The sequence below is a fragment of the Chlorocebus sabaeus genome, chromosome 2 (assembly GCF_047675955.1).
Source record: "Chlorocebus sabaeus isolate Y175 chromosome 2, mChlSab1.0.hap1, whole genome shotgun sequence".
NCBI classification, from domain to species: domain Eukaryota; kingdom Metazoa; phylum Chordata; class Mammalia; order Primates; family Cercopithecidae; genus Chlorocebus; species Chlorocebus sabaeus.
In genome coordinates this window covers 7,842,416-7,868,373 of record NC_132905.1, presented here as the reverse complement: position 1 = coordinate 7,868,373, position 25,958 = coordinate 7,842,416, and positions in this window count along the sequence as shown.

Here is a 25,958-nt window from a genome sequence, read left to right as displayed (position 1 = left end):
TCACATAAGGGCTCACATAAACTTAAAATAAAGGAGAGGAAACAGGCATTTCATGCAAATGGACACCAAAAGCAAGAGACAAAACAAATTTTAAAGCAACAGCAGTTAAAAGAGACAAAGAGGGACATTATATAATGGTGAAAGGCCTTCTCCTATCACAATCCTAAGCATATACGCACCTAACACTGGAGCTCCCAAATTTATAAAACAATTGCTAATAGACCTAAGAAATGAGATAGACAGCAATGCAATAATAGTGGAGGACTTCAATACTCCACTGACAGGTCATCAAGACAGAAAGTCAACAAAGAAACAATGGATTTAAACTATACCTTGGAGCAAATAGACTTAACAAATATATACAGACCATTTCATCCAACAACTACAGAATATACATTGTATTCAACAGTACATGGAACTTTCTCCAAGATAGACCATATGATAGGCCATAAAACGAGCCTCAATAAAGTTAAGGTAATTGAAATTATACCAACCACTCTCTCTAACCACAGTGGAATAAACCTGGAAATTAAAACTCAAAACCATTGAAACTCAAAAGATCATTCAAGGCTACTATGAACACCTTTATGCACATAAACTAGAAAACCTAGAAGAGATGGATAAATTCCTGGAAAAATACAACACTCCTAGCTTAAATCAGGAAAAATTAGATACCCTGAACAGACCCGTAACAAGCAGCGAGATTGAAATGGTAATTTTAAAATTACCAATAAAAAAAGTCCGGGACCAGATGATTCAGAACAGAATTCTACCAGACATTCAGAGAAGAATTGGTACCAATCCTTTTGACACTATTCCACAAGATGGAGAAAGAAGGAACCTTCCGTAATTCACTTTATGAAACCAGCACCACCCTAATGCCAAAAGCAGAGAATCAAATCAAGAGCTCAACCTTTTTTACAATAGCTGCAAAATAAAATAAAATAAAATACTTAGAAATATACCTAACCAATGAGTTGAAAAACCTCTACAAGGAAAACTACAAAACACTGCTGAAAGAAATCATAGACAACACAAACAAATGGAAACACATCTCATGTTCTTGACGGCTGGAGTAACATTGTGAAAATGACGACACTGGCAAAAGCAATCTACAAATTCAATGCAATCCCCATCAAAATACCATTGTGATTCTTCACAGAATTAGAAAAAAATTTCTAAAATTCATATGGAACCAAAAAAGAGCCCACATAGCCAAAGCAAGACTAAGCAAAAAGAACCGAGCTGGAGGCATCACACTACCTGATTTCAAACTATATGATAAGGCCATAGTCAACAAAACAGTGTGATACTCGTATAAAAATAGGCACATAGACCAATGGAACAGAATAGATAACCCAGAAATAAACCCAAGTACTTACAGCTAACTGATCTTCAACAAAGCAAACAAAAACATAAAGTGAGGAAAGGACACTCTTTTCGACAAATGGTGCTGAGATAACTGGCAAACCACATGTAGGAGAATGAAACTGTACCTGCCTCTCTCACTGTATACAAAAATCAACTCAGGGTGGATTAAGGACTTAAACTTAAGACCTGAAACTGTATTGGAAAAACCCTTCTAGACATTGGCTTAGGCAGGGATTTCATGACCAAGAACCCAAAAGCAAATGCAAGAAAACGAAGATAAATAGCTGGGACCTAATTAAACTAAAGAGCTTTTGCACAGCAAAAGGAAGAGTCAGCAAAGTAAACAGACAACCCACAGAGCAGAAGAAAATCTTCAGAATCTATACATCTGACAAAGGACTAATATCCCGAATCTAAAACAAACTCAAACAAATCAATAAGGAAAAAAAAAAAAATCCCATCAAAGAGTTTGCTAAGGACATGAATAGACAATTCTCAAAAAGAGATATAAATGGCCAAAAAACATATGAAAAAATACTCCACATCACTAATGATCAGGGAAATGCAAATCAAAACCACAATGTGATACCACCTTACTCCTGCAAGAATGACCATAATCAAAAAATCCAAAAGCAGTAGATGTTGGCGTGGATGCGGTGTACAGGGAACACTTCTACCCTGCTGGTGGGAATGTAAACTATTACAGCCACTATGGAAAACAGTGTGGAGATTCCTTAAAGAACTAAAAGTAGAACTACCATTTGATCCAGCAATCCCACTACTGGATATCTACCCAGAGGAAAAGAAGTCATTATTCGAAAAAGATACTTGCACACGCATTTTTATAGCGGCATGATTCACAATAGCAAAATCGTGGAACCAACCAAATGCTCATCAATCAACGAGTGGATAAAGAAACTGTGGAATATATATATACACAATAGAATATTATGCAGCCATAAAAAGGAATGAATTAACAGCATTTGCAGTGACCTGGATGAGATTGGAGACTATTATTCTAACTGAAGTAACTCAGGAATGGAAAACCAAACATCGTATGTTTTCACTGATATGTGGGAGCTAAGCCATGAGGATGCAATGGCATAAAAATGATACAATGGACTTTGGGAACTTGTGAGGAAGAGTTGGGGGTGCAAGGGATAAAAGATCACAAATATGATGCAGTGTATGTATACTTCTTGGGTGAAAGGTGCAACAAAATCTCACAAATCACCACTAAAGAACTTACTTATGTAACCAAATACCACCTGTACCCCAATAACTTATGGAAAAATAAATAATTATGTGTATATATATGAAAAGGCTTCTTGGGAAATCAAACATTCTCAGTCTTCACAGCATCTAGTCCATGCCCAGCCCAGGTTGAGAAGAAGAGGGTCAGGGACATCTGGCTGATAGGAACTTGAGGCAGCTTACAAGAGGGAATCCCCACTAGACAAAAAGTGCTCCCCCGCACACCATGGGCTCCGTGTGGATGGGGACCTTGTCTTGTTCACTGCTGTGTCTTCAGCACTAAGAATAGTGGCCAGTACACAATGGGTATTCAAAAGAACTAAATATTTAAACTAAAATACTAGGAGATTGTAGATAAGGGCATAGCAAGGATCTCCCCTCAAATGGAATTCCAACTTGCAAGAGCATACTTATCACACTGGCAGTCCTATTAGGGTGTCTCAACCTGGGCACTATTGACATCTGGGGCCAATCATCCCCTACAGTGGGGACTGTCCTGTGCATTGTGGGGTGTTAACAGCATCCCTGGCTTCTATTCTCCAGATGCCAGTACAACGACCCCTGCAAGTTGTACCAACCACATGGGTCTCCAGACTTCCAAAATGTCTACTGTGGGGCAAAATCAGCTTCTCTTCCTCTCCACACTCACACAGTGAGAGCCACCGAGTCCTACACAGCAGTGCCTAATCCATGTTAAAACATGATCTGAGAGCCTCAGAGACTTTTGCTGGAACAAGGAAGTGCACACCAGGATGCTCTGCTTGACTTCCTTTCCAGTATGAAATTGATCAACTCTGTTTCAGGAGAAATGAGAAGGAGGCAGGAGGACTCTGCAGCTTACCACAAGGTCATTCTGGCTCCAGGCACCACTGGGGCTGGGAAAAGGCCTTGAAAGCTCAAGCCATGTTGATTTCTGCAAAACTTACCAAGTACATATTTCCAAGCGTATGGCTGTGGTAACACCTGGATTTGATCTGAAATGGGGACTCTCTGTCTTCTCTCACCTTGGGATGCAAAACTAATTCCAATCTAAACCATGGTATTTAACATTTAAAATGAAAGTTGCTGGAACAGAAGGAGTAAGCCACACCACTTTTGTGGTTACGAAAGGCTGGAGAGGAACGAATGCTTCTTCTTTCATCAAAAATATTACTGAATTAAAGAAAAATAAAGATCACGGTTTCTCTTACTTTGTACGTGTGTGATATTAACGAAGAACAAGCAGTGAAGAGAGCCTACAGATATCAAAGAATTTTCTAAACGGCACAGTGAAGCAAGTCCCTGTACACTTAGAATCTCATTCCCCCAAGAGAGATTCTTCTCTGAATTTTCTCTTTAAATACACGTGTTTAGCAAAACCGAGTCCACCTTCCTAATGAACTACAAGGAACAGCACAGAAGTCAGTGAGGGCATTGAGTTCAAAACAACCTCTCACATTCACCCTTCCTCCCCTATTTCAAACACAAGGAGGAACAAGGGTGTTTTGATCTTAAATGTCACATCTGCTCCATGGGGTTCCTCATCCTGCTCCGTGGCAGAATATCAGAGGAAAGGTCAATCACAAGAGAATGTTCAATTCCAGATTGTGAAAGGAAAGTTCAGGTTGGTGTTCATGGAGCATTTTGCTTGAATGTGACCTACTCCTTACAGGCAAGGAAGTAGGCAAGGGTTAGCGAGTACTCTAGAAGGTCATTTTAAAAATATATTTCTACGGCACAGGACATTTTCTTTGGACAAAATGTTACACAGATACTCAGTAAAAAGAAGAATTAAAAGGAGCCTTTTTCAGAGAAATGGAATGTCTAGAATCCAGTGCTCAACTTGCCACTGTTCCAAAACATCAGCACATGCACCAGAATAACCTGGAGTTCTCTGCTCTGGGAACTGAGGTTTTTCATTTGGTGTTTGGTTGCTCCCATGGGCTTGCAAGTGACCCTCCCTGCATCTCGAGCTAGTGGCTGTCTACTCGCACTCCTGCTCGCATCCCCTTCTCACCTTCTCCACCCTGCTCTGTACCCTAGGAGCTGACCTCTAAGGACTGTCTTGCCCAAGCTCCCTTTAACCCTGGTTTCCAGCTGGGAGTGGCCAACGGGAGACAGCAGCAGGAGGAAAGAGTGGCCAGGGCATTTCTTCCCCACACATTGGTCTGCTCAAAGCACCATGGACCATGGGACTTCAACAACAGAAGTGTATTTTCTCATGACTCAAGAGGCTGGAAGTTCAGTATTAAGGTACTGGCATGGTTGGTTTCCTCTGAGACCCCTCTCCTTGGCTTGCAGGTGGATGTCTCTTGCTGCCCCTTCACAGGGTCATCCTCTGTCTACAGTGCCTCTTTTGCTTCTTATAAGGATACTAGGCAGAGTGGATTAGAGTCCACCCTAACAACCTTCTTTTAATTCCCTCACTTTGTTAAAGACCCTGTCTCTAAATACAGTCACATTCTGAAGGACAAAGGGCTAGGACTTCAACATACAAATTTGAGGGGACACCATTCATTCCATCACTCCCCTTCCCCACCTTCCTAGGCTCTGGTCTGACAGTGGCCACAGCCCTACAGATACAGTATCTGCCAAGCAGGCCCTGCTCGTGGAGACAATTCTCCATTTCTTCCTCCACCCCCGAGTGAAGCATTTTGAAAGTTTCCTATAAAGAGTCCCTGGGAGGGACATCCTATATTGGCTCCCTCAACCCAGCCCATAGCATTGTGCATAGGTTCTTCATTCATTCTTCCCAGTTAAGCCCTTTTGAATGGGTCTTCTAAGGAATGGCTAAGGAATGGGCTTGACCCCTCCCTAAATTGTCCCTGTAATTTTGCAGCAAGATGAAAGAACCCAAGGAAGCAAGTAGTAGGTATGTGTGGGCAGTGGAGGGATTTGAAAGACCATTCTCAACACATTGAAGGCCCTCTTTATAACCACATCACTGGTGATGACTTCACCTCCAATTCCAAAGTTCTGTGAAAAAACTGTTGAGATGTGTACATGACTGTGGGTGTGAAAATTACAGGGCACAAAGGTATTTGCAGTAATGTGCATTTGCAAGATACGTCATCTCTGTAATTTTCCTAAGACAGGGAACTTGTTCCCAACCTTGGAACTATTGCACAATTAACATTTTAGCCCAGATTAATTCTCTGTTGTGGGAGCTGTCTTGTGCATTATAGGATGTTCAGTAGCATCCAACTCCCAAGTTGTGGCAACCAAAAATTAAGGCTGGTGGCTATGTGTCCTCCATTTAGGCAAGACTTGGGCAAAAGGAACCTCTGCCACAATCCCAGTGCTTTAGAAAGCCTGGCTCTCATCTTCCTCCACCCTCCCCATATTCCCCTTTCCACTAGAGGTGTCCATGCAACCAAGAGGATGTACCCTCCCAGGGCCCAGAGCCCTCTTCAAGAACCCCCTTCTAGTTACTTGGGTCCAGAATTACCTGCCAAATGACCCACACCCACTTCCAAAGACTGAATGGATCTCTTTCCTGGGTTTGATACATGCTGATGTATAGGGTGACAAAGGAGTGGCTATTTGTACGGGGTATGGATGAAGCTTGAGTGTGCCTGCTGATCCACGTATTTACACATGCATGTCCAAGCTTGCCCATGATGCAGAACAGAGCAGGAAGATAAGCAGGGTGTGGCTGGGCACAGTGGATCACGCCTGTAATCCCAGCACTTTGGGAGACCGATGTGGGTGGATCACAAGATTAGGAGATCGAGACCATCCTGGCTAACACAGCGAAACCCCATCTCTACTAAAAATACATAAAAATAGCTGGGCGTGGTGGCAGGTGCCTGTAGTCCCAGCTACTCGGGAGTCTGAGGCAGGAGAATGGCGTGAACCCGGGAGGCGGAGCTTGCAGTGAGCCGAGATCGCGCCACTGCACTCCAGCCTGGGTGACAGAGCAAGACTCCATCTCAAAAAGAAGAGGAAGATAAACGGGGTGAGCCAAGGGTAGGGGCCAGCCCTCCTCACGCTGTCAAGGTCCGGGGTGAAACTCTGAGGAGTCCAAGAACCCTAAATTTAAACTTTACCGACTAGGTCATTATGGAGGTGTGTTTGTCAAAGTGAAGGCCCAGATGGGTGCTATTTAGCACTCTGTCAAATTGATGCATGACTATTAAACATAGAGATGTACAGAATATGGATCTCCATTTATACTCTAGACAAACGTCTTATTCAAATGGCCACACAAATGTTAGGGGCAGGTGCCTGGTGCTCATATCTGAACAGTCTCAAAGAACAGGGAAGGACTGGTTCCTGGGCCATCTGGGCACATGGGGTATCTAGAAGTGCGGCTATTTTGGTACCCAAAGTGACACATAAACAGCACATTGAGCACCAAACCTTCAAGAGTGGCATTGAGGTTAGAAGAGATTTCAAGAAGCCTGGTAGCCAGACATGAGGAACAGCACAACAGTCACCTGTGTGCACCAGTGCCTGGGGACCAGAACAAGGGGCAATGGGAGTCTCAGAGGGCACCGAAATGAGCAATGGCACCCAGAGCCAGATAGCTGCAAAGTTTAATTGCTCAGTGCTGTGTAAGCCCCCAGAAACACAGACACAACATCAGAAGAGATCAATGTTCTACCACATTGGTACCAACGGGTCTTAAACTAGAAATTAAGTGGAATCAGAACAAAGTCAAGGTTTATCACTGGCACACCTGAGTCACATTCAAAGGGGCACTCAGACTACACACAGGCTTTGCACTCAGCCTCACAGCAAAGTCCAGCATAAGGTACATGTTTAGCAATGGTTTTTGAACTGTGGCTACTAAACCCAGGTTTTTATCTGCATTTCAAAGTGCTTGGTTTGGATTTGGGGGTAAGAAATGTGGTCCCTGATATACCAGTGCATTAAGGTCAAGCCTTCCCTGAAGAACATTCACATTTTTTTTCTACATAGAAGTGGAATCTAGCTTGTTGGTTGTCTGAGAGACAAAATGTATTGCTTTGTACCATTTAAATGTTAAGAGGGTTTTCATGTTTTTCTGCAAAAAGCCTATTTACCCTGCACTGAGTTCCCCGGCCTCACAGTCTCACAGGTTAGGGAGTTCCCTTTCATTAGAAAGTTCTTTAGAAAATGAAATTTTCTTGCTTTGCTTTCTACCAAATTCCAAATTAATTCCAGCCCAAGGTTTAATAGATTGATCCACGAGGTCATTGTAACTTTATATTTTATATTAAGTCTGACTACTATTAATTGAGGGCCAGCTTTGTGATATGCATCCTCTATACATTGTCTCTAATCCTCCTAGACCCTCCAAGGTAAGTAGCATTTTTCCTAACAACAAAACTGAGGTTAAGTGAAATCACATAGGAAAGCTAGAACGTGAACCTAAGTCTTCATGGTCTCAAAGCCTGAACTCGCCACTACAGCATACAGCCATTGTACCCTCATTATCTGAGGTTTCAATTTGGCAATGTCCATATTTTGAGTTTTACATCATTTTCCTGCTCCTAATTGCCCAGAGTCATAGTGGACTGTGTACAAGCTTCCTTTCTCCCTCCAAGGGTTTGCAGAGAAAAATTCTATTGTTTGACCCAGGAGCCCCAGGTATCATTTAGGGTGTGGGAACAAAGTGAAATAGGTACTTCCTTTAAGATGATGCCAGGCACCTCTCCTCTATCCAGGTACAACACATCTCCGTGTCTTAGATCTTAGCTCCACCTGAGACAAAGGCTGTTCTCTGCAGAAAGAAGCTAAGACATCAGAGTAGTTGAAGTTATTGCAGGTGTGCCCACTCCAACACTGGGGCACGCCCAGCTCCTTTGGAAAACTCATGTGAATAAGAGCCTCAGCAATTCAGGAAAGTGAAGCATGCTGACAAGCAAGGGTCGAAGTAGAAAAGGTAAGAAAGGGTACTTCTTTTTTTAATTAAATATGATTCATCTAGCATCAAATTCACCTTTTTAACATGTACGATGCATTTGTTTTTAGAATATTCATGAAGTTGTGCAACCATCAGCACTATCTAATTCTAGAACATTCTCATCACAACAAAAAGAAACCTCAAGGCTGGGCACGATGGCTTATGCCTGTAGTCCCACACTTTGGGAGGCTGAAGCAGGTGGATCACTTGAGGTCAGGAGTTCGATACCAGCCTGGCCAACTTGGTAAAGCCCTGTCTCTGGTAAAAATACAAAAATTAGCCAGGCATGATGGTGTGGACCTGTAGTCCCAGCTACTCGGGAGGCTGAGCTGGGAGAATCGCTTGAACCTAGGAGGTGGAGGTTTTAGTGAGCCAAGATCGTGCCACTGCACTCTAGCCTGGGTGACAGTGAGACTCTGTCAAGAAGGAGGGAAGGAAGGAAGGAAGGAAGGAAGGAAGGAAGGAAGGAAGGAAGGAAGGAAGGAAGGAAGGGGAAGGGAAGGGAAAAGAAGAAGAAAGGAAAGGAAAGGAAAAGAAAAGAAAAATCATGCTCATTCGTAGTGACTCTCCATCTTCCTTTTCCCCCAACTCCTGTGAACCATTAATCTACTTTCAATCTTTAATAGCATTGCTTATTCTAAATTTTTATATAAATGGAATCATGCACTATTTAGCATTTTATGTCTGGTCATTTTCACTTGCCATAATATTTTCAATGTTTATCTGTCTTGTAATGTGTGTCTGTACTTCAGTCCTTTTTTGGCTAAATAATTGTATGGATATAGCACATTTTTAATCCATTCATTAATTGATAGACATATAGGGTTTTTTCTACTTTTTTACTATTATGAAAAACGCTACTAACAAAATTTGTGTACAAGTTGTTGTGTGAACATATTTCTTCAATTCTTTTGGGCATATATCTAGGTGTGGAATTTCTGGATCATATGATAGCTCTATGTCTATAATCTTTTGAAGAAATCCCAAACTGTTTTCCAAAATGACCACACCGTTTTATATTCCCACCAGCAATGCATGAGGGCTTCCATTTCTCTATATCCTTGCCAATGCTTGTCATTGTTTATCTTTTTTATTATAGACACCCTAGTGGGTATAAAGTGGGTTTGGTTTTTATTTGCATTCTCTGGAAGACTAAAGCCGACATGGGTAGTGCGCGCCTTCTTTTGCAGGGAACTGTCCGTCACAGAGGTGCTGAAATCATCTGGGTTGAGGAGATGTGGCATGAGGCATCACAGCCTCTGCCTTCAAATGTTACGCCAGAATAAGACATCAGAGGTGTCTTGAAGGTACAGAGAGAGTTTACCAAGTCAGCTAGGCGTGGTGGCTCATGCCTGTAATCCCAGCACTTTAGTAGGCTGAGGCAGGCAGATAACTTGAAGTGAGGAGTTTGAGACCAGCCTGGCCAACGTTGTGAAATCCCATCTCTACTAAAAATACAAAAATTAACCAGGCATGATGGCATACGACTGTAATCCCAGCTACTCAGGAGGCTGAGGCACAAGAATCCCTTGAACCAAGGAGGCAGAGGTTGCAGTGAGCCAAGATCGTGCCACTGCACTCCAGGCTGGGTGACAGAGCAAGACTCTGTCTCAAAAAAAAAAAAAAAAGAATTTACCAAGTAGATGAGAGATGAAGAGCATTTCGGGCAGTGCAAAAGTATATGCAGAAATGTAAAGGCAGAACAGAGAATGGCATGTTTGACATGTTGCATTAGTTCTGAAGGCTCAGTGTAGAATATGCAAAAGGAGAATAATAAGTGAGGAGGTTGAAGAGGTACACCAAGACCAGATCACAGAGTGCCATGAATGCTATACTAAAATATTAGAGCTTTATGCCATAGGCAATGGAAAGCTACTAAAGACTTTTAATCAGTGAAATAAATGACAAGGCAAAGAGTTTAGAGAAAGAACTGTGTGAGGAGTAACAGGGAGGGAGATAAGGAAATCAGTAAGGCTGTGGTGGGTGTTCAGGAGAGAAATAACTGAAGGTCAAAGCTGAAAGACAAAATAAGGGACCTTTTCTAGGACATATCCCTAATATGCTACAAAGGTTGATGCCCTGCATTTCAGTAGGACCTGGGAGTTTTGTTATCTGTGTATTGGTATTAATGTGATCTCAGTTGTATCTTCAGGCTGGGGAAGTCTGGGAGAATACTTAATGAAATGCTGATTGTTTTCAATACGAAAATACACTTCAACTGAACTACAGTAACCAAGAACGTTTCTTCTGTGTTATTAAGACACAAAAGGCAAGATTTCAGCTCATACTATTTTAACCAAGCCAGAATTAACTTTTTGTTATAATTGAAGAAGCAATTAACCTCGAAGCTTGGATAGTCCATATCTCTTTGCATTTACTCTTCAATTTCCTGCCTGAATCACACCTCCACTTTCCCTTAAAGATGAAAGCCTATAGCCAGGCCTGGTGGCTCAGGCCTGTAATCCCAGCACTTTGGGAGGCTGAGGCAGGTGGGTCACAAGGTCAGGAGTTCAAGACCAGCTGACCAACATGGTGAAACCTCGCCTCTATTAAAAATACAAAATTAGCTGGGCATGGTGGCATGTACCTGTAATCCCAGATACTCGGGAGGCTGGGGCAGGAGAACTGGTTGATTTCAGGAGGTGAAGGCTGCAGTGAGCCGAGGTTGTACCATTGCACTCTAGCCTGGGTGACAGAGTGAGACTCCGTCTCAAAAAAAAAAAAAAAAAAAAGCTTATTAGAGAAGCTGCAAAGTAAAAACGGAGAGGCAATGAGGGAGAAGCAAGAAATGAAGGAGCCTCAGGGGTAGGGATGTAATGAATATCTGTCTACTTTGACTGCCCAATATCTTGAGACTACTTTCCTAGTCTCAAGCAAGGCTCGGACCAAAAGCAGAAAAGAAAAGTTAACTTGCAAATAAGTTGCAAAGGAATCTAAGATTTGGGAGTTCCAGCTCATCAAGTAAAAACACAGCAAGTATTTAAAATAAAAAAATCGCACAAGATAATCAAGATTTTCAAGTTTACAATTAGTTTCTTTGTAGTAAAATAAAAAATAGCAACTTTCTTGGGTGATTATTATACCTCTAAAGGTTGTGACATATCTTCCCATGTCAGTATTACAAAAATCAATGATAAAAAATATCTTGTTAGGGAGGCAATAACCTATGTAAAATCCTCAAAGTTCCATTTATTTTGAGTGCTAAAACTAGACAGGGTGACCTGGTATGTTGGTTTGTTTTCTGGTGCAAAATGTTTGCTTGTTGGCCATGGGATATGATTTGCACACTTACTTGTAATGGTGGCAAGGCAAAATTTTAGTTTTCACCTTTTGGTGATTTTAGGTTGCATCAATGAAACTGCCTTTGCAAAGTTGTGACAGTAAGAGAAACCTGACATAACTGATTCCATCTTGATTCTAACCTCTAAGCTGCCCCTGTTCATTCCTGGGCGTAGGTCAACCTAACTTTGGGAGGAATTTAGTCTATAGTTTCATCTTAAAGCAAAGATGACAATAGCCTTTCCCAAAACTACCCCCAACCTTGTTCAAGACTGAAACTGCCTTTGTTTTTTAAAGAAAAAAAAAAAACCTAATTAAAGGCCACAAGAATAGGATTATGAGGATTTTTAGATTATCTTATGCAAAGATATAGGCATAAATGATAACTAGCCATTGTTCCAGAGGTCACAAGATTTGTAACTTCTCCAATCACTCCTATAGATAATATCACTATTGTAGAACCTAAGATTGGTGTGTTTTGAGATGTTTTTCAGACTTCTGTATTTCTCTAAACAAATGACCTCGCCCCAGATCTGTGACTCCTGACTCAACTAGTCCTGTGGTCCCTACCTAGAGGCTGACTCAGGGCACAAGGACCACCTTCCACACCCTTGTGATTTCATCCCCATCCAATCAGCTGCACCCATTCCCTAGTCCCCTGCCCACCAAATTATCCTTTAAAACCCTGGTCTCTAAATTTTCAGAGAGACTAATTGGAGTAATAAACCCCTGTCCTTTCACGTGGCTAACTTTGCATTAATTAAACTCTTTCTTTACTGCAATCCTTCTGTCATGCACAGTTCTGCCTGTGCAGTGGGTGAGGGGGATCCATCAGGCAATTACACTGAAAGCCCTGCCTTCCCATGGTAGCATCCAGGAGTCCCACCTACCCTGCTTCTGTTGCCGCTGGGGCAGGTTAACATATGTGAGATTCTGATTCAGAAGTCAGCAGTGTAAGGAAATAGGCTGCACATGGCCCAACCACTTTGCTAGAGCAGATGGTGGTAGAGGTGTCTCTGGCTTTCTAGGGCAGCGAGAGGCACTGCAGAAACATGAATTTCCTGGCAGCTTGTGTGTGGCTATGAGCAGTTTTTCTCTGTCAAGGCAGTTCTTCAGAACTCCTGGAAGCCTAGCCCTACACCTGTTTCTTCAGATCCGTCATCTCCCAAAGGTTCTGGGCACCTCCTAACATCCTTTACAAAATGCCTTTCCTATCTAAGCAGACTGGAGTGGATTCTGTGGATTCCATCTCACGGCCTGTGATCCTAAAATTTCCCTCCTTCCACATCTTACTTATGAGTTTTAAGCAGAGTGAGTGGCCTTTGCCTTTTCAAAGTTTGTTCTGGCTGCTGTCAGAGAACACACAGGGGGCTGGGGGGGATAGGGACGAGAATGGAAGCAGAAAGACCAGGTGAGAAGCTTGTGCTGAAACCCGGATGCAAGGTGGTGATGGTTTGGATTAAGGTAGTAGCAGCGCTGATGGGAAGAACAGATGAAAGATACTCAGAGGCAGTGTCAACAAGACATGCAGTGTGTTGGATGTTAGGGACAGGAGAAGGAAAGAATCAAAAGAACTCCTGTCTTTGACCTGGGAAATCAGGTAGTTGAAGGTGGTGTTTATAGAGATGGGGAAGACTAGATGATGTAGTTTGGGTATTCATCCCCTCCAAATCTCATGTTGAAAATGTGATCCCCAGTGTTAGAAGTGGGGCCTGGTGGGAGGTGTCTGGGTCATGGCGGGAACCCCTCATGAATGGCTTGGTGTCATACCCTTGGTGATGAGTGAGTTCTTACTCTGTTAGTTCATGCAAGAGCTGCTTGTTTAAAGAAGCCTGGCTCCTCCTCCTTTCTCTCTTGCTCCCTACAGTGCCATGTGACACGCCTGTTCCCCCTTCACCTTCTGCCATGAGTGGAAGCTTCCTGAGGCCCTAACTAAACGCACTGCTGGTGCCATGCTTGTAAAACCTACAGAACTGTGAGCCAAATAAACCTCTTATCCTTATAAATTACCTAGTTTCAGGTATTCTCTTATACCAATGCAAAGTGGACTAACACAGTACAGGAAGAAGAGTTTTTGTTTTCTGTTTTTTGCTTTTTTGGTTTTTGTTTTTTGGGGTTTTTTTGTTTTTGTTTTTGTTTTTTTGAGATGGAGTCTCACTCTGTCACCCAGGCTGGAGTGCTTTGGTGCAGTCTTGGTTCACTGCAACCTCTGACCCCCGGGTTCAAGCAATTCTCCTGCCCCAGCCTCCCAAGTAGCTCGGAGTACAGGCACATGCTGCCACACCTGGCTAATTTTTTGTATTTTAGTAGAGACAGGGTTTCACTGCGTTGCCCAGGCTGGTCTCAAACTCCTGAGTTCAGGCAATCCACCTGCCTCGGCCTCCCAAAGTGCTAGGATTACAGGCATGAGTCACTGTGCCCAGCCCATAGTGGTTAAATTGTATACGCTTATTTTCTTGTTTGCTGACTAACGTTGCCTTTGACTATTTTGAATCTCCTCCTCCTGTGGCATGCCTTTACTTGTTTTGCCTAAATGAATTCTTATCAGAGGGGAAAATAAAACGTAGTGGGCTATGTTTTTTATAGAGTCATGGGCTCTGGAGTCAGATGACCTGGTTTCAAACCCAAATTCCACATCCTACAATCCCGGAGGCCAGTTCCTCCTCAGGAAGAGATAGATCATTATTGTCCCTCTACCTTAAAAAGTTGTCATGAATGTTAAGTACACAAATATTTTACAACCTGGGGAATTACTATTAATGAGTATAAGATTCCTTTAGAGTGATAAAAATGTTCTGAAAATAGATAACAGTGATGGTTGTACAAGTTTCTATATACTAAAATCACTAAACCATATACTTTTAAAGGGTGAATTTTATGGTATGTGAATTATAACTTTAAACTTTTTTTTTTGAAGAGCTCTTAGGGCATTCCTGGTTAAATGCTAAGACAGTGTTTGTTTAAAAAATTAAAATAAATTGCAAAAACAATAAACTACTTTAAAGTTGCTATTCTTCAAGCCGAGCTGTTACAGGTGATGGCTCACGTCTGTAATCCCAGCACTTTGGGAGGCCAAGGCAGGTGGATCACTTGAGGTCAGGAGTTCGAGACCAGACTGGCCAACATGGCGAAACCCTGTCTCTGCTAAAAACACAAAAATTAGCCAGGCGAGGTGCCACGCACCTGTAGTCCTAGGTACTCGGTAGGTTGAGGCAGGAGAATCATATGAACCCAGGAGGCCAAGGTTGCAGTGAGCAAAGATTGTGCCACTGCACTCCAGCCTGGGCAACAGAGGGAGACTCCTTCTCAAAAAAATAAAATAAAATAAAATAAGATCATTGCTATTCTTCAAATCCTTTTGGAGTTGGCCTCATTCTTTCAGAGCCTTCATCCTCTTCCCCCATCCTTCCCATATTTTCTCCCATCCCCTTCCCCTCAGATGGTTCCCATCTCACCCCACATCTTCCTCTGTGATTACCTTAGAACTCGAGATGATACTCTCCACCTTCTATTTCTTGTTCTATCAGCTTTCCACAAGATCTCTGAACCCTCAGCCTTGGTAAGGTGCCTTCTAACTCTCATTCCCTTCTCTCCACTTCACCCACTTCACAACTTTTGTTTAAAAAGTCCTTTGCTTTTATGTTTCTAAACAGTATTGTTTTTTTGAGACAGGGTCTTGTTCTGTTGTCCAGGCTGGAGTGCAGTGGCAAGATCACAGCTCACTGCAGCTTCCACCTCCTGGGATCAAGCAAGCTGGCCCACCATGTAAATGAAGGCATCTTGGAAGTGAGTCATCCAGCCCCAGTCAAAGCTTCTGGCAACTGTAGCCCTAGTCCACAGGTTGACTGCAACCTCACGAAAAATCTGGAACCAGAACCACCCAGTTAAGCTGTTTCTGAATTCCTGACCCACAGAAATATATAAATTATAATAAATATTTAGGATTATTTTAAGCCATGGTAAGGTAAGGTAATTTGTTACACAGAAATCAATAACTATGGCAGTTTACTGGAACCACCTGACATGTTCATCTTGCCTACTGCTCAGATACAGCCAATTTATCAAGATGGGAATTGCAAGAGAGAAAGAGTTTAATACTTGTAGAGTTGGCTAAATAATTAAACCAGGGTTTAATTATTGCTCAAGTCAGCCTCCCCCGAAGTTTAGAGGCCAGCGTTTTTTTAAAGATAGTTTGGTGGCCATGGAGCTAGAGAATGGGTGCTGTTGATTGGTTGTGGAATCACAGAAATCATCTGGTTGTCAGAAATGCAAAAGCCTGAAAAGATGTCTTTTTTTTTTTTTTTTAAGATGAAGCCTCACCCTTGTTGCCCAGGCTGGAATGCAGTGGTACAATCTCGGCTCACTGCATCCTCCACCTCCCAAGTTCAAGCAATTCTCCTGCCTCAGCCTCCCCTGTTGCTGGGATTACAGGTGCCCACCACCACACCCAGCTAATTTTTGTATTTTTAGTAGAGACGGGGTTTCGCCATGTTGGCCAGGATGGTCTCGAACTCTTGACCTCAGGTGATCCACCCTCCTTGGCCTCCCAAAGTGCTGGGATCACAGGTGTAAGCCACTGCGCCTGGCCCTGGAAAGACATCTTAAAAGGCCAATCTTAGGTTCTACAATAGTGCCGTTATTATAGGAGTCATTGGGGAAGTTATAAATCTTGTGACCTCTGGAACAATGGCTGGTTATCATTTAGCTACACTGACATCGTAGCAGAATTTAAGCCCCTTTCAAAATCCTAACTTTGTGGCCTTTTAATGGTTTTATAAAGGCAGTTTTGTTTTGGGAAGGACCATTATCATTTAAACTATAAGCTAAATTTCTCCCAAAGTTAGCTTGGCCCACACCTAGGAATGACCGAGGGCAATTTGGAGCTGAAGGACAAGATAGACTTGGTTAGATCAGATCTCTTTCACTCTCATAATTTTCTCACTGTTACAATTTTTGCAAAGGCAGTTTTATTACTGTGGAATCAGTCACTTTGCGGAAGGGCCGTATTTCACAGTGCATGGATAGTTCCAAATAGCAATATCCTAAACCAGATGAAGAGATGGGTTTCTCTTGGCCAGGCATAGTGGCTCATGCCTATAATTCCAGAACTTGAAAAGGCCCAGGTGGGTGGATCACTTGGGCTCAGGAGTTCAAGATCAGCCTGGGCAACATGGCAAGACCTCATCTCTATGAAAAAAAATAAAATAAAATTAGCTGGGCATGGTGGTACACACATGTAGTCTCAGCTACTTAAGAGGCTGAGGTAGGAGGACTGCTTGACCCTGGGAGGTCGAGTGCAGTGAGCTGTGATTGCACTCCAGGATGGGCAACAGAGTGAGATCCTATCTCAAAAACAAAAGAAAGAAAGAAAAGAGATGGGTCACTGTCAACTAGAGATGGTCCTTTCAGCCTATGCTAAGACGTGGTTTTAACTGCCTGCTAAATGCTCTGTGATCCTACAGGCAAAAGGAAAAGCCAACTCTGCACATTCTAGGCCACAGGTCAGCATCAAACTGACACCTTTAAGTTAGACATTTGACAGAGGACAGGCCTGTCCAGAGCTCACCCTTGGACCACACTGCCTACTTCCTCGCTGGTCTGGTACACTGCAGACAGTCACCTAATGAGTGGTTAAACCATAGTTCCCAGGGCTCCAGCCCCAGGGGTTCTGGATCAGTGACTTTAGTCTGGACCTAGGAATCTGCTTTTTAAAGAAGCCCTTTCCCTGCCCCCATCCAAGCAATCCTGGTATAGGTAATCCCCACTTCACAACTGGAGAAAACATGCTCCAAAGCCTGAGGTCTTCTCTCCCTCAATCCATTAGCTCAAGTGATCACAGCTTGTAAGATAGGAATGACATTGAATGCATTTATGAGCACAAATGAGCCAAGCCTTCTTCAAGTCTAAAGTCAGAGGACGGCAAGCTGAGCTCTATTGTATAAAGTATGCACAATTACAATCCATTCTCTGTCCTATAAAAGACACACTAGTGAATAACCCAGAGAAAAATTCACCTGAAAGAATTAGTTGTTACTCCTATTTTTTTAGGCTTTTTATTTTTTTTCTAATTTTGCAAATCTAAGGGAATCACATCTGTTTAATTATGTCAAGTATTTAGGACCAAGATTGTTTTTAACAGCTTCAGTGGGGAAAATAACTTAGAAGCCTTAAAAAACTGGTGTGAAAGAAGAGTCTAGTTTCTTTTGCTACCTTGCTTAGCACTTCTAAGGGACACTGATTCAAAATAATCATTTCCCAGCTCTTGTCAATGCCCACTGATTATTCACCAGCTGAAGTTATTAAATTACGTCAATGTGCAGCAGCTAAAGCTCTGCTGTGCCCAGGCCCACTGCAGTGGGTGACCTCAGCGGAACTTTGCAGTTACTAAAGCATAAGATTCCTTTTTTTTTTTTTTTTTTCTTTTGAGACGAATTCTTGCTCTGTTGCCTGGGCTGGAGTACAGCGGTACAATCTCTTTTCACTGCAACCTCCACCTCGCGGGTTCAAATAATTCTCCTGCCTCAACCTCCTGAGTAACTGGAATTACAAGCGCCCACCACCATGCCCAACTCATTTTTGTATTTTTAGTAGAGATAGGATTTCTCTATGTTGGCCAGGCTGGTCTCAAACTTCTGACCTCAAGTGATCCACCTGCCTCAGCCTCCCAAAGTGCTGGGATTACAGGCATGAGCTACCGCACCCAGCTAAGATTCTATTTTTAAACAGGACCAGAGATCATCTTGAATAAAGGAAACCACCCATAGGTACATACCCCAAAAGGAAAGCCTAAATACACTGATGCACTTTGGCAACAGTCACAAGAAATCATTCCATACATTCACATTCTATTAGTATTTATTCATTTACTAAGACTTAGATATGCCAAATTTGCTGCAAGCAGCCCAGCAAGATTCATTCCTATTCTGTAGACTTTATAGCAAGCTTCTCCAACCCAAGGCCCAAGGGTTGCATGGGCTTTAAATGTGGCCCAACACAAATTCGTAAACTTTCTTAAAACATGAGTTTTTTTGTGATATTTTTAACTCATCAGCTGTTGTTAGTGTTAGTGTATTTAATGTGTAGCCCAAGACATTTATGTGGCCCAGGGAAGCCAAAAGATTGGACACCCCTGCTTTAGAGCATTGTGTGCAAACTGGTGATTGCCAGGGACCCATGTAGAATTCAGAAATACTTGGTTTGACCTGCAGATTTTCTTTTTAAACTCATTGCCAACATTTAAAAATCAGGAGATTCTGCCTTCTTAAAACCCAGATATTCAGCTTGGATCAGTTAGCATTTTCCGTGTAACGACCAACCATTTACTCTCTCTTGATTTTGTGGTTCAGCAATTTGGGCTGGGCTCAACCAGATGGTTCTGCTGGTCAGGGCCAGCCTGGCTGATCTCAGCTGTGCTTGTCCGCGCGTTTGTAGTCAGCTGCCAGATCAGATGAGGCTGGCTGGTCAAGGATGTCCTCGGCTGAGATGCTCTACTTGGTCTCATCTTACAGTGGACTAGCCTGGGCTTGTTCACATGACGTCACAGTTTCTAAAGACAAAAGCAGAAGGGTACAAGACATTTTGAGGGCTGGGCTCAAACGCACATGCCATCATTTCTGCTGTATTCTATTGGCCAGAGCAAGTCTTAGGCCAGCCCAGACTCAAGGGATGGAGAAAGAGACTCCACCCTGGATGGAAGGGAAAGAATTTGTGGCCATTTTTGCAATCTACCACACAGTTATCTTAAGAGATCAGTGGATGTGGCCATGTCAGGCCACCTGGCCAGTGGTATTCATGCGCTAGAGCCCAGAAGCAGCTGCCCTCCTTAGAAGGGTGTGTTCCTCCTGCACAAGCCTTGTCCTCACTGCTTCACTCATTCATACGACCATCTGGGCCTGTGGGCAAGGGAGCACCTGTCATTCCTGATCCCAGAAAAACCTCCCTCCTCAACGTATCCCAAAGCCACGCCCAGCCATGAACACAACTGTTGTGCCGTACCCAGAAATCACTTTTCACTTCTCAGAAAATCTCTCCCTCTACTTCCCCTATTTCCTTCCCCAGCCAATAGCTGGTGCAAGAATCTGCAGGAGTACGGAGAGGTTATTCAATAATCTGAAGAATTAGAAAAAAAGGCAGCTTGGGAGCCAGATAGCCTTGGGTTCTCTGTTGGTTCCACTCCACTCATAATCTCTCAGTTTCCCCATCTGTAAAACTACCTGCTATGTTGCCATATTTCTCTTTGAAGATATTGTGTCGAGTCGTACGTAGTGCATAAACGGGGACTCATTTTGATGTAATCAAAAAAATAAGAAAAAAAGAAAATAGAAGAGTGATGTTAGTTCCCTGTTTAGCTCTACAGCGCTCAAGCCTGATGAATTTATGACAAGCTTCCAAAGAAGAGGCAAATCTGTGGCTTGCGAAGGGTCCAGAGGATCAGTTACCCGAGGTTGTCTCGAGGAGTTGCCTGTACAAGCCGGGACTCCGCGAAACCTCGAAGTCTTGCGCTGCGCCTCCCCGTGCGCTGTCGGAGCCTTGGCAGAGCCTGCGGCGCCACCTCGTGGGCGAGACCGCCTGGTGCAAAGTCATCCGGTGCCGGGACCCGCTCCTCACCCCGCCAGGACCCGCGCTCACCTCCAAGCGGGACGCCGGAGGAGCCCTGATCCTCTAATGCCCGCTTCTTCGAAGTCGAGCTCTGCGGTCCCCTGCAACCATCAGATCCAGATTGCCTTCCTGCACGAGCGCGCAACTCAGCCTCGGAGCGTGCTCGAAATGCGGATGGGAACCGTTTCAATGGCATGAGTCTGCAAGAAACTCAGCTCCAGGCCAGGCGTGGCTCAGGAAGTCTCCCACGTCGTCAGGTAGAATCCCAGGAATTCCCCCTTGCCCCCATCCTCCCTTAACTTCCCCAAGCCTCAATTCCTTCATCTGCAAAATCGAAATGGTGATCATTGCAACGCCATAGGGGTGTGACCATCTGCATCAAGCACTCAGAGCCTGGCATAGAAAGTGCAGCTCTTATTACTAGGCCTGATTAGCAGCTCTTACTATTAGGCCTGAAACTCCTCTGCATAATAGTAATGTAATAACAATAATAACAAATGGTAGTCTTCACTGTCATCATAGTAAATGACAGCAGATACATGGGCTATGCACTTACTATCTCCCAAGCACTAAGACTCTTCCGTGTATGGAACGTTGTTTGTTTGTTTTGTTTTTTGAGACCGAATCTTGCTGTGTCACCCAGGCTGGAGTGCAGTGGCCAATCTCGGCTCACTGCAACTTCCGGCTTCTGGGTTCAAGCAGTCCTCCTGCCTCAGCCTCCCGAATAGGTGGGATTACAGGCATGCACCACCACTCCCGGCTAATTTTTGTATTTGTAGTAGAGACGGAGTTTCACCACGTTAGCCAGGCTGGTCTCAAACTCCTGACCTCAAGTGATCCGCCTGCCTCCCAAAGTGCTAGGATTACAGGTGTGAGCCACTGCACCCAGCTGGAACGTTTTTAAATGTCAAGCATTCCCATAAAGTCAAAAACATTGTTATCCCCATTTCACTGATAAGAAAATAAACTCAGAGATATTAAGTAATTAATCCAAGGTCCACTAGCAAGCAAGCAGCAGGACCAGAACTCAAATGCCAGGTTTTCTTCTTGTACAGATATTGGCAGACCAAATCTCTCCCCACTTCCTGCTGTTTTTCTTGGTTATCTATTAAAAAGGAGAAATTAAACTAATCAAGTGGCTTTGTTTCTTCTCCACCTGTCCCACCACCCCCACCAACACCCTTCTATGACATTCCTTATTGCCATGCTGGCAGGGTGGCCCTGGGTATTTGTCCCCATCTTACAGAGAGAACATGGAGAAGCTGAGTGGAGCTGACGAGTTCAAATCACTCACTTGCCACACCCAGAAACCAGTAAGGTTTTTTTTAAGGGGGGCAGGGGCGAGCTGGAATCCAGAGCTCCAAGCCATCTCTCTCCCCAACACTGACCTGGGTCACAACGCTTGTGATCAAACCTGATGCTTTCCAAGGTATTGCCCTTTGCAACCTCGTGAGGCTGACTGAGGGAGGTTGCTGAGCAATGCTTCCAAATTGCTGGAGGATAAATGGGAGACAGGACATACACACACACACACACACACACACACACACACACACACACACAGATAAACCCCACTCCCTGGTCATCTGAGAATCAACATCACCTTACAATGTCCCTGTATTTTAAGGTCTGAGCTTTGGCCCACAGTGTTGAGGAGCTGACTAGGATGTGGTTTTAGAGAAGATTGGAGCCCTGAGTTCTCACCCATTAGCTGCCTCCCAACACATCCACTGAAGTCTCACACCAAACCTGGAATACAACTTGTCCAAAGGGACAATCTTGATTTACTTCCACATGGCAGCAATTCCCATAAATGCCTGACCATCCAGCTGGGTGCTCGGACATGAAGTCTCTAGGGCCTCCGTGGGTCCTCCTTTCCTCGTCCCATCTCCAGGCCATCAACATTGTCACCACCAGTGCCCGAGTCACATCCTCTCTCACCCAGAATTCTGCACAACCCTCTCAATGGGTCTCCCGTTTCCTGTGTTGCTTCCTCCAACTCATTTTCTACCCAGCAAGCGTCACTGGATTGTGTCATTCCCCTGATTAAAACCCCTCAACAGTTACCCACTGCAGCTAGGCTGAAATCCACATGGCCATGAGGCACTGCAGATCAGGCTTCTGGCAGGTTTTCCAAGCTGTCTCATGCTCCTTGCATCGTTGCCATGCTGGCCTTCCCAGAGTGCTTCCCCCACCTCCCAACACGCCAAGTTCTCTTGTTCCTTTGGAAATGCGCCTATGCCATCCCCATGCTTGGCAGCCCCTTCCCACCGCAGACCCTGTGAGCTTCTTCTCCCGCTCCACACAGCAAGTCCTTCCTTCTGGATGAGGCCTTTCTGATCACCCAATGTCACCACAATTCATGATGCTTTCCTCACTTGACTGTTTGTTCGTTTGTTGTGCATCATCCACACCCGACTCTAAGCTCCATAAGAGCAGAGGCCAAGCTATCCACCCCATCACCCAGTGCCTGGCATGGTAACGGGCAGATCACAGACTCTGTAAGTACTTGGTGAGAGAATTAATGATACGAGAGCTACAAGCCCTTACAGGAGAATCACGCGTGCTAACAATCAATAATTCTTAATATATTTTATAATAGTAATAGCCAACACCAATACAGGTCTGCTCTGAGCCAGGCACTATCCTAAGCACTTCACAAGTATGAATGCATTTAACCCTCCCAGTAACCCCATCATATCCCCAGTGTTACTATACCCATCTTGGACATGGGTACTGGGTACACGATGGGGTTTTGGGGGGATTAAAATGCATTCACACATGTAAGGAAATTGAGGCACAGGTTAAGTAACCAGCCCAGTGTCACACAGCAAGCAGGTGGTGCAACTTGAGTTTCAGTCCGAGCTTCACTCCACTGTTCATGCCGTCACTCTCCAGGCAACAGTGCCTAAATGTTCATCCACTAAGGAAAGGGATGAACCAATTCCAGCACGATGCAGGGCAGCCATGTAAAGAAAGATTAAGCTGCCGGGCGAGGTGGCTCATGCCTGTAATCCCCCTGAGGCAGGTGGACCACTTGAGGTCAGGAGTTTGAGACCAGCCTGGCCAACATGTTGAAACCCCATTTCTACTGAAAATACAATACATATATTCCTTACATGTGTGAATGCATTTAATCCCCCAATAACCCCATCATGTACCCATTAATTCTCTTGTGTATATATATACACACATACACATATATATGTGTGTATATATACACACACGTATATGTTTATATATGTGTAGATATACACACACGTATATATATGTGTATATATACACACACACACGTATATGTATATACACACACACATATGTATACACACACACACACACATATATATATATAGCCAGCCATGGTGGTGTGCGCCAGTAATCCCAGCTACTTGGGAGGCTGAGGCAGCAGAATCCCTTAAACCCACGAGGCGGAGGTTGCAGTGAGCCGAGATCGCGCCCCTGCACTGCAGCCTTTGTGACACGGGAGACTCCATCTCAAAACAAACAAAAAAAAGAAAGAAAGAAAAGGAAGGAAGGAAGGAAGGAAGGAAGGAAGGATGGAAGGAAGGAAGGAAGGAAGGAAGGAAGGAAGGAAGGAAGGAAGGAAGGAAGGAAGGAAGGAAGGAAGGGAAGGAAGGAAGGAAGGAAGATTAAGCCCCTCTGCCTTTACCAGCGTGGACAGATATCCTGATAGTACAGTGGGTGAATAAGCGAATACAGATCAACATGTTTTAATCCCATTTTGGGGGAAAATCAAACACAGCAACAACCAGGTATGATCATTCATATGTAGCAACACGGCTGGAAACTCACACCGCAAGCAGCTGACTGGCCACTACTGGGGCCTCCCCTGGTCCCTCCCTCCAGGCTCTGGGCAAGTGGTGCTCGCTTTTCAGTGAGACCCCTGACTGCCCTTCGGAGCATCTCCTGTCACGCTCTGGGCCTTTGCTCAGCTTCCTTATTATAGCACCTATTTATTTGTTTAGTGCCTGTCTCTCTAAGGGTGAATACAAATCGCAAAAGAAAAATAAAATAATTTTCTCTGATGTAAAAAGAGAAAAAGACCCCTCTTTCTCTTAGAGCATTTCCTTCCTTGAGAAAACATGTAATGATCCATTCTTCCTCTGGACTTTTGAGATGTAAATCTCTTTAAAGGCTACATAAGTTTCTTGCCGGTTTTACAACCCAGGAATGTTTTTCTTACGGGTCTAAGAGCCTTCACTTTGAAATGTAAACATCAAGGAAGGTCATCCTCCTGTCTTCCAGTCTAGATGAGAATTAAATTTAGGTGACTAGCTGCAAGTTATAGCTACATCCTTGTCACAGAGGTATAAGAAGTGTATTATTCCTTTGAATAATGACAGTTAGCAAACACAAATCAGCCACCCCAATTACCAAGTGAATGTAAGATAAGCTATGTGTGGCAAATGTGCTGTCAAATCCCCTTACTTGAGGCTTTGTTGATCTCGGGAACACGGATATAATGGGTCGTATCTGCTTGGCTACACGAAAGGGTGAGATTTCTTGCTGTCTTTGCAGCCTTTGAGCAGATTGCCAGTGACGTGCATCGCATTCTGGCTTAATATTTATTCACTGATAACACTGTGTTCTTTCTCTTCTACTTTCGTGGAAGGGCTTCCCGGTTTGGCAGGGGATTTTTGTCTTTCATTATATTTCCTCAACATCTCTTCCCTAGTAGAGCATAAGATCCACAGGCTCTTTGTCCTTGTTCACAGCCGTCCCCAGCACCGTGCCTGGCATTGAGAAGGCGCTCAAAACATGTTTATGGGATAAATAAACAAACCGACTCCCAATGTTGTTTGAATTTTCTCTTTAACAATGAGCAAGCTTCACGTATTATAATAAAAAAATCAATTGAGCTTTTAAAAGCTCTACAGTTGCTAATAGAACAGCAACTGGTTTGCTTTACTGATATGGACTTTATTTCCTGTTAATCGCCATGCTTCTCAGACATGAGTCAGTGTGCTTTAGATCGTTATTAGTAACTACTTCAGACATTGTCATTAGCAGCCTCTGCAGATATCGTACAAAAGAAAGAATACCTTCAGAACTCACACTCCCAGTTACCCAGGTCCTTTCTAAGTACTGAGAATTGATCCCTTATCTCAAAAGCACTGCAGAGAAGATTGTCAGAATACCGTATTAGCACCTCAATCCTCCAATAAGCTACCAATTTTCACAGTGGTGGGTTGGGTTTTTTGGTTTTGTTTGTTTGGTTGGTTGGTTTTGAGATGCAGCATCCTCTGTCACCCTGGCTGGAGTGAAGTGGCCAGTGGCGCCATCCCGGCTCGTTGCAGCCTCTGCCTCCCAGGCTCAAGTGATGCTCCCACCTCAGCCTCCCAAGTAACCAGTAGCTGGGGATTTAAGGCACCTGCCACCACGCCAGACTAACTTTTTGTATATTTGGTAGAGATGGGGTTGTGTCATGTTGCCCAGGCTGGTTTCAAACTCCTGAGCTCAAGCAATCCGCCCACCTCAGTCTCCCAAAGTGCGGGGATAACAGGCATGAGCCACTGCCCCCCGGCCACAGCGGTGTTTTTGTAAGTAGCATCTCTCCCTGAGCAGT